Below are 14873 nucleotides of genomic sequence, written 5' to 3' on the forward strand. Positions count from 1 at the left end.
CGCAGGCTAAATATGAAGCTACGGAAACAGCTGAGGGACAATGTTGCTCTCACTTGCTCCACTTCCATTACCTCTAGAAATACGCAAAACCTAAATATCACAATAAAAACTGGTAACGGAAACATTTAGAAAACCCTCTAAAACATGTTTATGCTCGGAGATGACCCAAGGGGTCACGTGAGTCCATCCTCCTCAAAGTGAATAGTGTGATGAGAATTTAAGGCTTAACGAAAGTTGGAGCTCATTCATTTGCTAAACAGCTAATGTGCTAATGCTAATGTGAGAATACCCACCTTTTAGTGGTGAAGCCGCACCCAAAATAGTTCAGCAGTCAACTCCAGTTTAAAACCACAATGTGTTGTTTTACTCTTCAATCCAGATTTCACTACCAAGATTTAATGCTAAGACCAATATTCTTCTGCATGAATTAGCTACTATTATGTGATAATCTGAGTTTACAGGGTATTATGGTCCAGCTAACATCTAATAAAGCTGTTCCATTTACTACAAGTGCTGCTTGAATCTTGACCTTGGAGTGTTACAGTTTATCTTTGCTCTGCAAAGCTGCACAGCCCCCCAGCTCAATGTTTTGGTTTTCTGACACAGAACTTTAATATTCTGATTTATTTATTCATGTAGCTTCTTCTTTCTTCTCTTATTGTGTTGCAGTTGTTAACAACTAACTAACGGATTTATGGTTGTGCCTAAGATCTGTGCTACAGGTAGCCATAGCTCTGTAGCCTAACATAGCCTAGCACTGTACACCTACCCAGAGCCGCATATTAGAGAGAGTCTGGCCAACTAGGGAATAGACCGTCTGGGCCATCCCTCTATGCTGATTGGTTCTGAGCTGGTCACATGTTTCACGGGCGCCATGTTGGATACCTGTAACTACTAGTCACCGATAGAGAAGAAGCACATCCATCCCACAGGGTTAGACTCTTCCCTCTGATGCATCAAACATGGCGCCCATGATTTGAGTTGACTGGACTCTCTGTAATATACGTCTCTGCACCTACACTGAAATGTAGACCTTGACAGCTCATTGGCGAGAATTCACCCTCCTCCCTCACCTGTTCACTACACGCACTCTACTCAGACTCAGATTTATTAGAATTCAGTAAAAGTAACTCTAAAAAAACAAACTCCAACTTGATGTGCTCCATTTCCATCACTGAAGAGCAAAGAGAAACCCAACCCACCTGATTAGCCACCAATTAGTAAGTATATGTATATAAATGCTAATTGTTGAAAAAACCAAGCTTAACTGGTTAACAGTGGAACATGTCTTAGCTAAAAACATATTTCCCTAAAAAATGGTGCAAACCAAAACGAGAGGAGATGCTAGTTGCTAGGTAACATTTGTGCTAATGTTGCTCCTTCTAATAAGCAACCGTCTGCAATCAGGTTCAAAATCATCTTTTAAAGGACAATGATGATGTGTGAATTTCTGCACGGTAAGTCCTCCATTTTGCCCAAGAGTGTAGATGTTGCAGTGCTGTGTCAGTGCTAATCTTTATGCTAAGCTAAACTAAGCTAGCTTGCCACTGGTTGCAGCCTCAGATGTGTAGCTCAGTAAATTGTATTCATTTTTTTCTTATATCTCTCAGATATAAAGCAAAGCAGACGATTCCCCAAAATATCATTCCTGTTTAAAAAAAGGCAGAACTTAACTTTCTTTGCTAAAATACAGGCACCACAGAGACTGCAGGGCTGAAATGTGTCCAGCCCTGGAGCTGGACAGAAAAAAGGTCCTCATTTAGCTCTTGGCTGATGTTCTCTCCAACCCAAAGTACTATATTAATCATAATCACACAACACCATTAGACTATGTCATTCTATTAAAGAAATCACATTATCATACATTTCATTAATTAAACTCAAACCCGGCACATCCACATCCACATCCACAGGCAGAGAAGGTGGAGGGTGGAGGGTGGAGGCGGCGGAGGGGGTGAAGTCAGAGGGCAGGACACTTCACCACTCCACTCACCGTCTCTCCAAAGTGAAATCAAGGGGGCCCACGGATTTGCATGTCGCGGGCTCCCGGGGCGGCGTGCGACTGGGGGGCTTAGACAATAGCAACTGATGATGGAGGTGGAGTGGGGAGGCTGGGAAAATGGCAAAAAATCCTCCCGACAAGTGTCCGCACCGCGGAGAAGGGGGGAAGAGGAAGAGCTGGAGGAGAGGAGAGGAGCTCCATCCTGAGATGGTAATCAGTGGCCGGGTCGTGGGGTGAGTCTGTATGGCGTGATGAGGACGCGGGAGATCTCCCTGACACAAACACACTCCAAGTGGCTCTGAAGAGACACTAGTGCCAGTGATACCTCTTGGACAAGGAAATGTGCACTCGTTTGAGGATGGAGTCCTTTTTCCAAATGGTCCACTTCCACCTTATTAGTATTTGGGACGCACAGCTACATCGTGGAGAAGACTTACGAGTGAGCTTATTATCTTATTTATCGTTTTGACAGGAATGGAAACATAAAAAAATATTAAAAATCGAAATATGAAAAAGAAAGAAAGTTGAATTTTCACACTTAAGAATGCTCTGTTAAGATTTAATCCTGTAAAGACAGTAAGTTAAACAAATAAAACAAAAAGCCAGCCAGTTGAATCGTTTCCCTCCTTCTCTTTGTGCTTTCCTTGTTTTAACAACTGCTTCCTGTTCTGTTTCATTTTTATTTTTAAGTCCATTCTGTTTGTTTCTTCTTTCTTTCATCATTTCTTCTAAAGAGCCCCCCCCCTCTCTCTTTTTTTTCCCTTTACTCCATCCCTGCCTCCATCTGCCCGTCTCTCCCTCTGCCTCCGTCTCTCCGGGTCTGATTAGCATGTGTAGTGTATGTTCCGTCACGCTGTAGTGTTGACCTGTGCTGTCATCTCCCTGATTACCTCCCTGATTCACTTTCCTTGTTTAGTAATGTGCAATCAATCATAATCAATTAGCCAAAATGTTGAATCATTAAAACCATTATCATTAATTAAAATAATTATCACTTTCTGCCAATGCTTCATTACCAGTGTTGTCTAACGTGTCTGCCACACACCAGACTTTCCTGCTCCTGTTTTTTTTTTCCTCGCAGAAGTCAGATTTATAAAGTTCTTTTTAAAGCCGCGTTGATGACGATGTGTGTGCATGCAAACAATCACTGATTGCGCCGCTTTTGTTAATAATAATAATAATAATAATAATAATAATAATGATAATAATAATAATGATTGTGGAGTTTCTTTAATATACTGCATAAAAAGAAGCCAAATGCTGAAAAGTTTGGGTCGCTCGATGAAATGTTTTTCAAAAGCAAGTTTCCGCGAAAGTCTGAACGTCACGTTTGTCTAAAAAGAAACTTTCTAGCGACTCCTCTTGACATGAACTGAAGTGTTTTCTCACTGTCTGTAGGATCCTGCTGCCTCCTCTGCAGCGCTGTTGTCTTCTTTCCCTCACGCTTGACCAGAAACTGTCTTTTCTCCCACCTCAGACCTACTGCCGCCGCGCTCTTTAAAGGAACGGGGCAGACGAGACAGGGGAACCTTAATGATGTGTAAACATCCATGGAGAGGCTTGTTTAAAAAGCCCTGAGGGGGAAAAAGAGCGGCAGACAGACATGCAGCTCACTTAGTCCGGTGCACTGCCTCAGCCCGAGCGGTAATTCCAGACGATCGTCAAGCCCGCTTCCCCTCCGTGTGCCTGGTGAAACCTGGAATAGACCTGTCACTCCCTAACCCGCAATAATTGCTCGTGTCAAAATTTTCTTGAAAGTGGGCTGGAGGCCCCCGAGGGTGTGAAAGGTTCAACTGAGTGGATGTGTGCGTAAGCGAATGTGTGTGTGTGTGTGTGTGGATGGGGTGGAGGGGGCGTCTGGCTTTTCCAGCCCAACCCACTGGGCAAAGAAGGGTCTCCTCGCTCCCTTGCCCCTGCACTGTGGAAGGAGCATCGCTCACTGCCACCTGGGGAAAGCAGGCGTCTCATTGGGGTCATGCCACCCCTAGTGGAATGTGAGTCAAAAGGAAATGGGCCTGAACATTGCACAGTATCCCCAGTCTGAGCTCCATTAAGCCGGGCATCCTCACTCTGGGATGGATGTCCATTATTACGCGGAGCACAAGGACCATCCATTGAACCTATAGTCATACTCCCTCGTGTCCTACATCACTACACAAGAGGAGAGGACAATGAACTGATTGTGGCTACGAATAAAGAGTTTTTGCACCCTTTGCTGCGACGTCTAAACAAATAAAACTGTGGTTCAGTTAAAATAATCGGAAGGAAACTAATTCTTGAGTGCCTTATCCGTCTTAATCTAATGCCAGTCTCTGTGCAGACTTCTGTTTGGCTGCTTCGACCCTCCCAGCTACGCCGATGCAAACGGCACTGCCTGGCATGATTTGAGGGGGGGGTCCCGCAGAGATGAACCCCAGAAAACAGACTGCGAGACACGAGGGGTCTGGGAACATGTGGCACCCCCCTTTTCCTCCACCAAGAGGCCCCCTGATCCTTCACTGGAGCCCATCATGCCCACCTGATTGCATTATTCGCAAATGGTCTCCAGGAATGAAAGTAATTGTGTCTCATTATGGGCTGTGAAGTGTGACAGGGAGCGACTGAAAATGTTTCACCAAAAAGAGGGACAGGAAAAATATCTTCAAAGGCGGCATATGTGCCACATCCTGGAGACACGCAGGGGGAGAAAATGACATTTCTTGCAAAACATTAACCTGAGACGGGAATCATGAAAGGATTGCACCGCGCGCGGCATCTTGTGAAATAACAAGAACAAGCAATCCAGAAAAAGACGTCTCGCTCGGTCCGGGGCCGCCTCCATCTCTGCCTGTTTGTGATGAAGGGCTCTTTTTTTGGTGCGAGAGCGAACGGGACGGGCCGGGGCTGGCTTGTCACGTCATAAAGGATGCAGTCAGAAAGAGCAGACATGATTTCATGGCTAATGATTTCTGCACTAATATCAGTGTGGGCTGCAGAGAGGATAACCAAGTTGAGCTGTCTTAGCTCAAATGATTCAATTAGGCCAGCTGTCCCTATTTGTCATGGCTCAACTGGCTTCTAGATTACCTTTCCAGAGTGCATACGTGCCTGCGCGTTGAGCTTACCAGCTCAACAGTTTCACGGAAAAAAAGAAAGCGAGGGGGGGGGGGGGGGGGGGGGGGGGGGGGAGTGGCGGAGGGGGAGGAATGAAACAAAGAAGGCAGTAATAACCATATTATCCACTTAAACGCTGAGGCCAATTACAGAGATAAATGTGACTTTTTGTTTGGAGGAGGATCCTTGTGAAATCAAGGGAGAGCCTTGATGCACAGCAGAGCGACTGGAGATGTTGCGCATTGAAGTCTGATCGGCGAGAACACAGGAGACGACGTGAAGGTCGAGAGATGCAGAGATGTGTAATTTTGACAAATGTCTCGAAACACGTCTCCAACGTAGACGGAGTATTACTTCATCTTTCCCCTCGGTTCTTTTTTTTTTGTGCGTTGAGCCTCAATTAGGTGTGTGATAAGTATTAAATTCAAAGAAGCATTAGAGTCATTAGCGTTGATTGACTCTGAGGGCAGTGTCTTCTTTCTTTCACTTTAATGCAGTTAAACGTAAATTTGCGTCAACTAACCTCATCAGGCGTAATTAACACAATTGTCAGTTTGGGGTCAGGGAATGGGAGGCAAGGACTGGCGCACTAAAATGGTAAAATATCTAATTTATTAAAGCTGATTAGTTTTGTTAGCTTTATTAGCGCGTTAATGTAGAACCTTTAAAGCAAGCGAGGAAACTGCCGCGTCCCCGCGCCGCATACACGAGTCCATTAGGCGACACCCATTTACAGTACAAATAAATACCGTCCCATTAAAAGCAGGGACGTTACGTGCTTTGTGGGTAGTGTGCGCAATGTTTACATGGCCGTGAAAAGTGCAAATGATGTTTCATTTTTCACTTCTTCGCGGCTAAACAACATCACATTACCGCTCTCCTCAGAGGCAACATTAATACAAGGAGTAAGGGGTTTCTATCCTTGTGGGAGACATCACAGCGGCCCTAATGGGACAACATTCCTTAAAGACGTCTCTGTGTACTTCCACTGTACTGCTCATGGTCTGGTAACGATGACAGCGGAGATAATGAGATAACTCCGCTGCGTGCATCAGTGCAGCTTGGCATCCTTGAAACTATGAGGAAAAAAGAGGGAAAAAGTAAAGTAATTAATTTGTTTTTGTTTTTTTTTTCCTCGTCTCATTTAGGTTCCTGCAGAAAATTGTTAAAAATTGACTTTGCTGAAGTGGATGGTGGAGTAAATCAAAGTGCGTTACCGACGATAAATCTATTTCAAGGAAAAACACTGATGAGATTGATTTCAGGGGGAAGTTGAGACGTGAAATTTTTTTAGGCTGATTTTCTTTTTCTTTTTTTTTCACCATAAATCCCTTTAATCTTCACTGCACCTCGGATTAAATGCACTGCTGTGTACAGTTTGCGGTGCATTCGCTCTGCACTTTGTTAGCACGATCATTTCGCCTCCTCTCGCGCCGTAAAGAACCGGGGACGGCCTCATCTCCGAGCTGTCAAAGCTCTGACTGGGATCACCCTTATTACAGTGATTGAGAGAACAGGCCTTTGCAGCAGAAGCACCATCCGAGGGGACTAGGAGGGCCGCGTTCATGCAGCCGAGTTCAAACATTTGTCTTCGTTAATCCAATTCGCCTCCCTTTTGTCAGTTTTTTTTTTTCAGCAGAACAGTTATGCACACCGTTATGCAGTTAGAGAAGACATAAAAGGATCAGATATTGCCCGAGGTCGCAGAATCGATACGGTAAACCGCCACGCTTTGTGTTGGTAGTAGAGAAGGTCCCTCGGGTGCAGGTGTTTTTGACACCTTTTAACACTGGAGTACGACATTTAATGAGACTGACTGCTCTTTGAAAGAATTATCTGAGCTCGCAGTCTGACTACACTGTTTTCTAATTTTGCTTAGACATAATCTTTATTTACTTTCCTCCTGACCTTCCCAGTAATATATTTTTACCGAACGTATATGTCTCAGAAATGAAGGATTTTAGCTTAATTTAGCATATGCTGTCAGCATGCTATTTCGCTGCTGAGATCTTTACCACCCGGGCCAAATAGTGACTAACGCCCAGACTCGACGAAGCCCAGGAATACAGAACGTCATTACTGCCTTATCTTTAGAGATGGAGAGAGGTGTCGATGACACTTCTGCTGCATGCAGGCAGCAGCTGAGCTGTGAGATGTCCTGGCACACAGCGCCGTCTTCCTGGCCAGAGCTTCGTAGCCAAACACCCAGAATCTTTACCTTTTAATTGCAGGAATATTCATCGTTCACAGAGTCCACACACTGAGTGGTACAATTTTGCACTTACTCCAGTGCCACAGCGTTTCTTTTTTTTTGTTGTTTTTGTGTGTGTTTGTATGTATTTTTTTTAGTTTAGAAGCTCTGCACATGGCCGTTTCTCTCTCTCTCGAAGCTTTAGCCGATTAGATCTGCCTGTTTTATGTAACAGCCAAGAGGCCGTAGAGACGGGAAACAGGATTAGACACTTGAATTTTTGTACTTTAGCTTGTATGGGTTAAACAACAAACATATTAAGTGCTAATTAGTGAGATTTTGAGGTTCTGAAAGAATGTTTTTTTAGCATATTTGACAAAGCCAAGCTAGATGTTTGGCCCTATTTGTAATCTTTATGCAAAACTAAGTCATTTTAATTGACTCCTGTTGTAGTTTTACATTTAATAGACAGATACAAGGGTTTATCAGTCTCCTCACCCAACAACTACCTGCAGTATTTAAGTGTAATTGAACTTCCTCTAAAATATGATCCCAACCAGAAGTGAAGCAAATGGTGGTAAGGTCAGACAACTTGGTTGAATGCTTCTTTGTCGGTCCATATGATTTGAAATAAATCACAGATTTAAAACCAGAATATTAGCTACACCCCTTTGCTATGAACCACCAACATTAAGCTTTTAAGAGGTGACGACGTCATATGATGTTAACGCATTTTCATCTTTGTTCATGCTTCACATCAGCTCTCTCAGAACTCATCCACCATCCGCCCGGCTGGAGAGCGGAGAGACAGAGGGCTCGCCGAAAAAAAACCCTCTTCACCTGCTCCCTTCACCCCTCCCTCTCTCTCTCTCTCCTCCGCGTGTACCTGCAATACCGGGCTGCAGTGCATCATGGGTGTAGCTGAGGCCATGCCAAAACCCAATTTGGATGGCGTCCAGCACTTCATTGGAAAGTAATGGTTTTCACTGAACTGAGTTATGACCAGCTGTTTGCAGACAGTCTGTGACATACTGATGGAGCAGAACACCGTATGTTGCTTTCCAAATCAAATGATACAAGGAGTGTGACAGTGTGGAGAAACATCTGTCATTAGCAATTTTCAGCACGCTCCACTAATTCTGGACAAAATACGCCTAATGAAGTTACTGCAGGAAACTTCAAATATTGTCAGTGCAACAAGGCCACGAGAAGCCAGTGCTCACCAAGGCCTGTAATCGGATTCGTTTGTTGTGAGGAAAATACAGAAGGAGGAGGGTAATTGTTTTTGATCATGACGTTTTAAAATGCAAATCGCAAATGTGCTTCTTTAATCCCAGAACAAAAAAAAACAAAAAAAAAAACACAGAAATCAAGGACGAGACGGTGGCTGGCGCTCCTTTATTGATGTCCCCTCCCTTGTAGTGGCGCTTTATAGATGGGGTTTCCGTATGGGGGGGGGGGGGGGGGGGGGGGGGGCACAAAAGATTCAGTCACCATGTATACATGAAACTGATGCCGTCTTGAATTCTGTCATCTGCAGAATAAAAAGCCTCTGCTCACAGTAATGAGGATTAGATGTCTTTCCAAGTTATCTCACAGGTTGTTTTTTCAGAGAAGTAGAATTCTCTAAAGAAATAATAATTAATTCATGACACGTTTTACATTTTCCTCCTTTAATTAACCATATATATTAATACGCGATATATTTGGGCATTGTGACAAACCACTAAATAGGATATCCTCCTCGAAATTCAATATTGAGTTAAAGCATAGACTATAAGTCTAGCGCTAACAATATTCATTTGGCTTCTGTCTGCTGCGTAATTTGCCAGTTTCCAAAAACCCAATTTATTCAGACTTTGCAGTGAGGATGAGAGGGTTTGTGACAGGCAGCTCTGCTGAAAGTGGTCCTCTCCTCCAGAACAGTTGTTGTAGTGAGAAGTGTTAGAGACGGGTGGGCGTCTGGACCCAAGTATGCTGCTCAAACACGAGGCCTGTGTCTATCTGGCAGCCATCTCCTGGCGGCAGAAGGGCCATAAACCCGCCTGTGTTAATTCTGCCGTAATTATCATGGGTGCCACATGTTATGCAGGATGTCCTACCACTGCAGATCCACTCGAAAGTTTGCAGTGAAATCCTTCCACGCTGCCGCTCAAAGCTGTGGCAGACGAGCGGGCGCGCGGGGGTGACAGTTGGCCGCCGTGATTAGGAAAGGTTGCTCCTGGAGCCCTGCCCCACATCTCATTTCCTGTCGCGGGCCTTTGTAATGATGTGTTTTATGCGGTGCATGTTGGTGAATAACTGGCTGCATTGAGATGACAATAATCACCCATAATGCCCCGAGGGAGGGGGTGGACTCTCTCAGGGACGACATTAGTCATAAATATGCAAAGCGCTTGCCGTCCTTTAGCGGGTGCTACTTTTGTTTCTGTTCAAGGTTGCAGCTGGAAACTCCAAAACGTTAAAAAATGCACAGCCTTTAGTAGGATGAAACCAAACGAGACTCATTTGTGCTGCAAATTTTGCATTGATAGGAATAAAAATCAGAGACACAATAAGAAGTTTCGCTTGGTTAGGCAGTTAAACATTTACCCAATAATCTATCCACTGATAATGTCGCGGCGACGTCCCCATCGATCGATCTCAGCCCTGATCCCCTCCACTGCCTCATCTTGAGTCTCTGTTGCCCCCCCCCCCTCCAGGATAACAACAAGCAGCCCCTCTCAGCACAGACCGCGCCGTGCTTTGGCAGGACCGCGCGGTTTAGCACCCTGAGAAATCACACACACACACTCTCCGTTTCTGTCTCCTTGTCCGCGTGGAAGGCTTTGTGTCTCTCCCGTCTTGACCTTCTCCCTCTCCCGCGCTCCTGTCGTCCATCTGTTAGAGGACGCTCTCTTCCTGTCGCCCTGTGATTCTGACAAGATCACCCACATGCTCCCGTCTTGTTGTCTGCTAGGAGGGAGACAGGCGGCCATTGTTCCGCGCGCGTGATCGAAGTGTATGGGCTCCTGTCTGGGCAGTAATAGCGCGCACTCTGTGTTATCTGCGGTGGTAAAAATGAAGCCCTCTCTAATCAGTATTAACACACCATCCTGTTTCCCGGGCTCTAAGCAGCTAGAGCAGGGCAGTGACATCTAGACATGTCTGTCAGGTTAGTGGATGTCTCCCTGCCTGAACCTGCTGACGTTGATTTGTGAGCATAATGCCTGATTATAGGATGGTTGACAGATAAATTTTATCAAAATTAAGGCACAATTAAACATTTCATCTCTGCTAATTACTGGCTGTAGATTTGGCGAGATGACCATGTGCTGTAGGAAATCAGCAACCATAACACATTTTAATGGGGCACAGCTGTCTTACAGCTTGGTAATATTTGCACAGTGCACCAGAACTGTAATTTATGAGACTGAAAGAGGGAGAAAATCTGCAACGGACCGAGTGCCAGAATAGATTTTTGAATTTATATTCTTTAATGAGGTTTGGATTTGTTGCTGATTGCCGTTCTGCGTTTAACATTTCTTGAAAGGGGATCGCTGGTGTTTGCACGCGCCGAACTAATGTTAACGTCGCATCTCGCAGCCTCGCGCCGCTCCGATTTCGTTCGAGAATCTCCGCGGAAAAAAAAGGGAGGAAGGTAGCTGGTTTTTCGAGCCTGCAGACTGGGCAGACTTGATGGGTTCACGCTAAAGTAATCAGCCCCACTGTTCACTTCTGCCAAGGAATAAGCCTGGGAAATTCACCAAAATGTGGGAACAGCTTGGGAACAGATTGATGCGGAAGGGTGAAAAAGGCTGAGAGTGAGTGTGCGCACGAAATGGGTGTGTGTGTGTGTGTGTGTGTGTGTGTGTGTGTGTGTGTGTGTGTGTGTGTGTGTGTGCGCTCTCGGAGCTAATTCCAATGCAAACAAGAGGAAGCTTCTCCTAAGTAACTCAGCTCTGGTGTGCTCTGATGGTATGTCTCCAATGGGGTCTAGCGATGCCTCTTCAATTACATGGAAGTTTGGCCACCAAATCCCTTCTAAAACGTAGCTGATGCATTGTGAGGAATGCGAATTTTATTATTTTCACACGGGCTGGATATCTATTGACCTGACATTGGCACCTCAATGAAGGAATGTTCACCTCCGCATTTTAAATCCTCACGTCGTCCTTCCAAAGCAAAGATTTTTGGCTTTATATTATATTTATGTCATTTGATTAATTTCCCCCCCCCTCATTATTTTACCTAGGCTCCGGGCAGTGATTAAAAAGGGCTTGGTAGGACTGTGCTGGCATGCTGCAGGCTGTTTTTGGTCAGAGCCCACTGAGGTTAATTTAACTGCTGTTTCCTGGGTGACACCTTCAGTCTGTGACAGGCCTGTGAGGGCCGGGTGCTTGTGGCACTTTCCATGATACCCCACTGATCTGCAGTTGGGCCCAGTTCAGGTGCTTCTCAGTACTGTACGTCCCCCGAAGGCCCCGTTGACCTTCTTTCGTGAGTGATTATGTTTAGCGCAGCGATATTACAGTGCCATGTGGTCATTTAGCCACCTACAGCAGGTAGTAGTAGTGTTTAGTATTTATTCCACAGACAAAATGGTCTTGGGTCTGGACCGTGTTTAGATTCAGCGTCTCTCTCTCTGTTGCTCTGACGCTTAATTGTTTTCTCTTTATGGGTGTTCAGGTTGTCTTGCCTTGTTTTGACAAAATTGATGTCACAGTCTGGAGTGCTTCCGCTTCGCTCCGAGCCGAAATGTGACCACAGGCTGGCGTACAGTATGTCACTTTGTGCACCGTGCTGGAGACGGACGAGGGGGCTCGCCCTCACAGATAGCCGGCTGTTGTCCTAAAAGTGCAGCACATTGCCGCGTTGCTCCAGGACAGAAAATCAGGGACAGCAAAGGACAGCAGAGCGCACACTGACATCAACCCCCCCCCCCCTCTTTTAACAAACAAGCAGTTCAGACGATCGTTACCACGCCCGCACAAAGGAATTATGTAGATTATTTTCCGTGGATACGCTAAAAATGAAGATTCAGATTTATGCAAGCGAGTGTTTCTTCAGTCATTAGGTCAGCTTTGCGCTTGAACAGTGCATTTTTGCTGAGGGAATCCAAACATTAGATTAGATGTAATTGAGAGGAACGAAGCCATGCTTCAAGCAGTTAAGCCCCTTGCATTAAAGCGTACACCGAAATGCTCTTTGTTAGGCTCTGATCAAGTGGGATATTACCTCTCATGAAGAGCTTAGCAATGCTCATTAAAGCATTACACAGTAAACGCCTGAATAATTATGAATTCCATTCTCCCTCTCTATTAAATCACACAGTTTACCAAACAGTGAGTGGCATTATAACAAATGAACTTTTGGATTCTGAAGGACCATGGCAAATGTGCGGTGATGTTACACATGTCACTTTATAATCCTCAACATACTCTTCACCCTCCTGGTCATGCAGTACATATGTCAGGGATAGGGACAGCAGCCTCCTGCCAATGTCTCATACCAGGCTGAATCTGTTTGAATCAGGCTCATGCATGAACGGACATTTGTGCACGCAGACTCTATTGCACAGCGTAGCGCCCTGATTGTTTTATTATGACAATTTCCAGGCACTCACACTGATGCCTCTTTAGAGGCCCTCGTGAGCGTTGATCACTGGCCCGTGTGTGGTCACGCAGCCTTTTGCCACGATCCCGCAGGAGTCTGTCGTCACGTTAAAGGTGAAGGCGCGACGTTCATAGCCCGTGTAAACGTCACACATCAAACGACAATGTCTATTGTGTGACAGTGGGTTTCCGTGACAACGGACGTCACCTACACCGTACCCCCCCCCCTCCAGCTAGCATTTTACCACACACATTTTACCATTATTCGGGATTAGAAACAGGTGTTTGTGTGTGCGTCTTTGTGCAGATGTATTAACATAACCATCACATGCCCCGAGTAGATCCGTGTTTGTTTTTTTGACAAGTGGTCCTGTGCGCTGTACGTGTGTGTGTGTGTGTGTGTATTGTCGCAGGCCAGTGACAGCTGAAGAAGAGGACTGTATTTGTGGAGGAACAGCATGGCTGCAGAGAGGAGTGGAGATCCTGAGGGAGGCCTAATGGTTCCACTCCTTCCTGCACAGAGATAAAGACTCATAATAAGCGTGTATGCTCACCATCTGGCCCTGTGCATGTGGCCCTTATGGAGGCGAAAGCAGCACAATCTGTAAACGATCAGGAGCCATGGCGCTCCCCCCAGAGAGGCCGCCATGCAATCAAGGTGACAGATGGCAGCACCACTGCTGTGGCCTCATGGAGGAGATCAAAATCACCTTCAATAAACTCTGACTGGAATGGGCACAGGCCCCTCAAAAAGTCAGTTTGTCAGTCAAACTGTGGCAGCTTGCTGAAACAGGGGGAACACACAGCGGTCCGTCCGTCCACCGCCTGATTTCCATATTTTCCATCTGACTGAGCCTGAACTGTGATCTTTCTCCAGTTGTCCTCTCGACTCGTGCCGGCGTGGGCACGCTGGCTGCCAGGACTCGCAATGCTACTGGGGGAAAATTGAGAACATGATGCTGCTAATGTGGGGCAATATCAGCGGATGGTGGTAGGAGGACATTAAATAACCGACTGGTACTGGTTTTTGATGTGACAGGACCCCCATGATTTGCCACTCTTTGTTTATTTAATTACACATTTGCACACACGCGCGCACACACAGAGCGGCACGAAACCTCGTAGTGAGTAAAATACAACCTCATTACTATAAAATAGCTTTACATTGAGTGGAGATATTGCGCCGCCTTTGATAATTTCTGTTTTTGTTTTAACATCTGATGGAGCAGCATGGACCGTCCTCCGCATCGTGTCTGTATCTGAGTGTTTGTGTCCTGAGCATGGAGACAGAAAATGCTTGGGAATGCTATTTCACACATCCCCTTCATCTGATGCGCAGCTTCTGTCAGTGATGTGAGAAAAACAGCCTGACTCTCCAAGCTTTTTTTGCACCAGTGCAAAAGTTCAAAATTGAAATGCCATCTGCTCAATAAAACTAATCTAGGCAGGGAGAGCTGCTTCCAAGGCTGCCCTGATTGGACATGTTTCTTGTCTTTGAACCCCCTGCCACAAGGTTCAGAACGAGCCCAGTATATTGTCGTTTGCAAGAGAAGCCGCGTTTAAAACAAACAGTCGAAATCTTTTCACATGTTTCACGTGTTTACTATGCTTTTTTTTGATTGGGGCTTAAATATTCCTCTGCATCCATACTTTCCCCATTGTTATAAATTCTGCTGCGGGCACTTTTATTGTAGATTGTATATCTGGATTCAACCTCTCAACCATCTTCCGTCTTTACTTCTAATAAAACGAGAGGCCTAAAGTACTTTCAGTGAAAATCAATTGTCCTCTTTTCCTCCGCGGCCCTTAAGTACTCACTTAGTTAATTGCCACACTTATTTGATTAATTGGACAAGTTCCATTGTAGTCTCTCTTTACCTCCTATGTTTTATAGAGGTTTTACAGAGTACGCTTAATCATCCGCTTTTAAACATTTGTACCAATGTTAAATATGTGCACTTTAAGTAATAATTAGATCAATTACACTAATTAC

The sequence above is a fragment of the Mugil cephalus genome, chromosome 18 (genome assembly GCF_022458985.1).
Source record: "Mugil cephalus isolate CIBA_MC_2020 chromosome 18, CIBA_Mcephalus_1.1, whole genome shotgun sequence".
In the NCBI taxonomy this organism is placed as follows: Eukaryota; Metazoa; Chordata; class Actinopteri; order Mugiliformes; family Mugilidae; genus Mugil; species Mugil cephalus.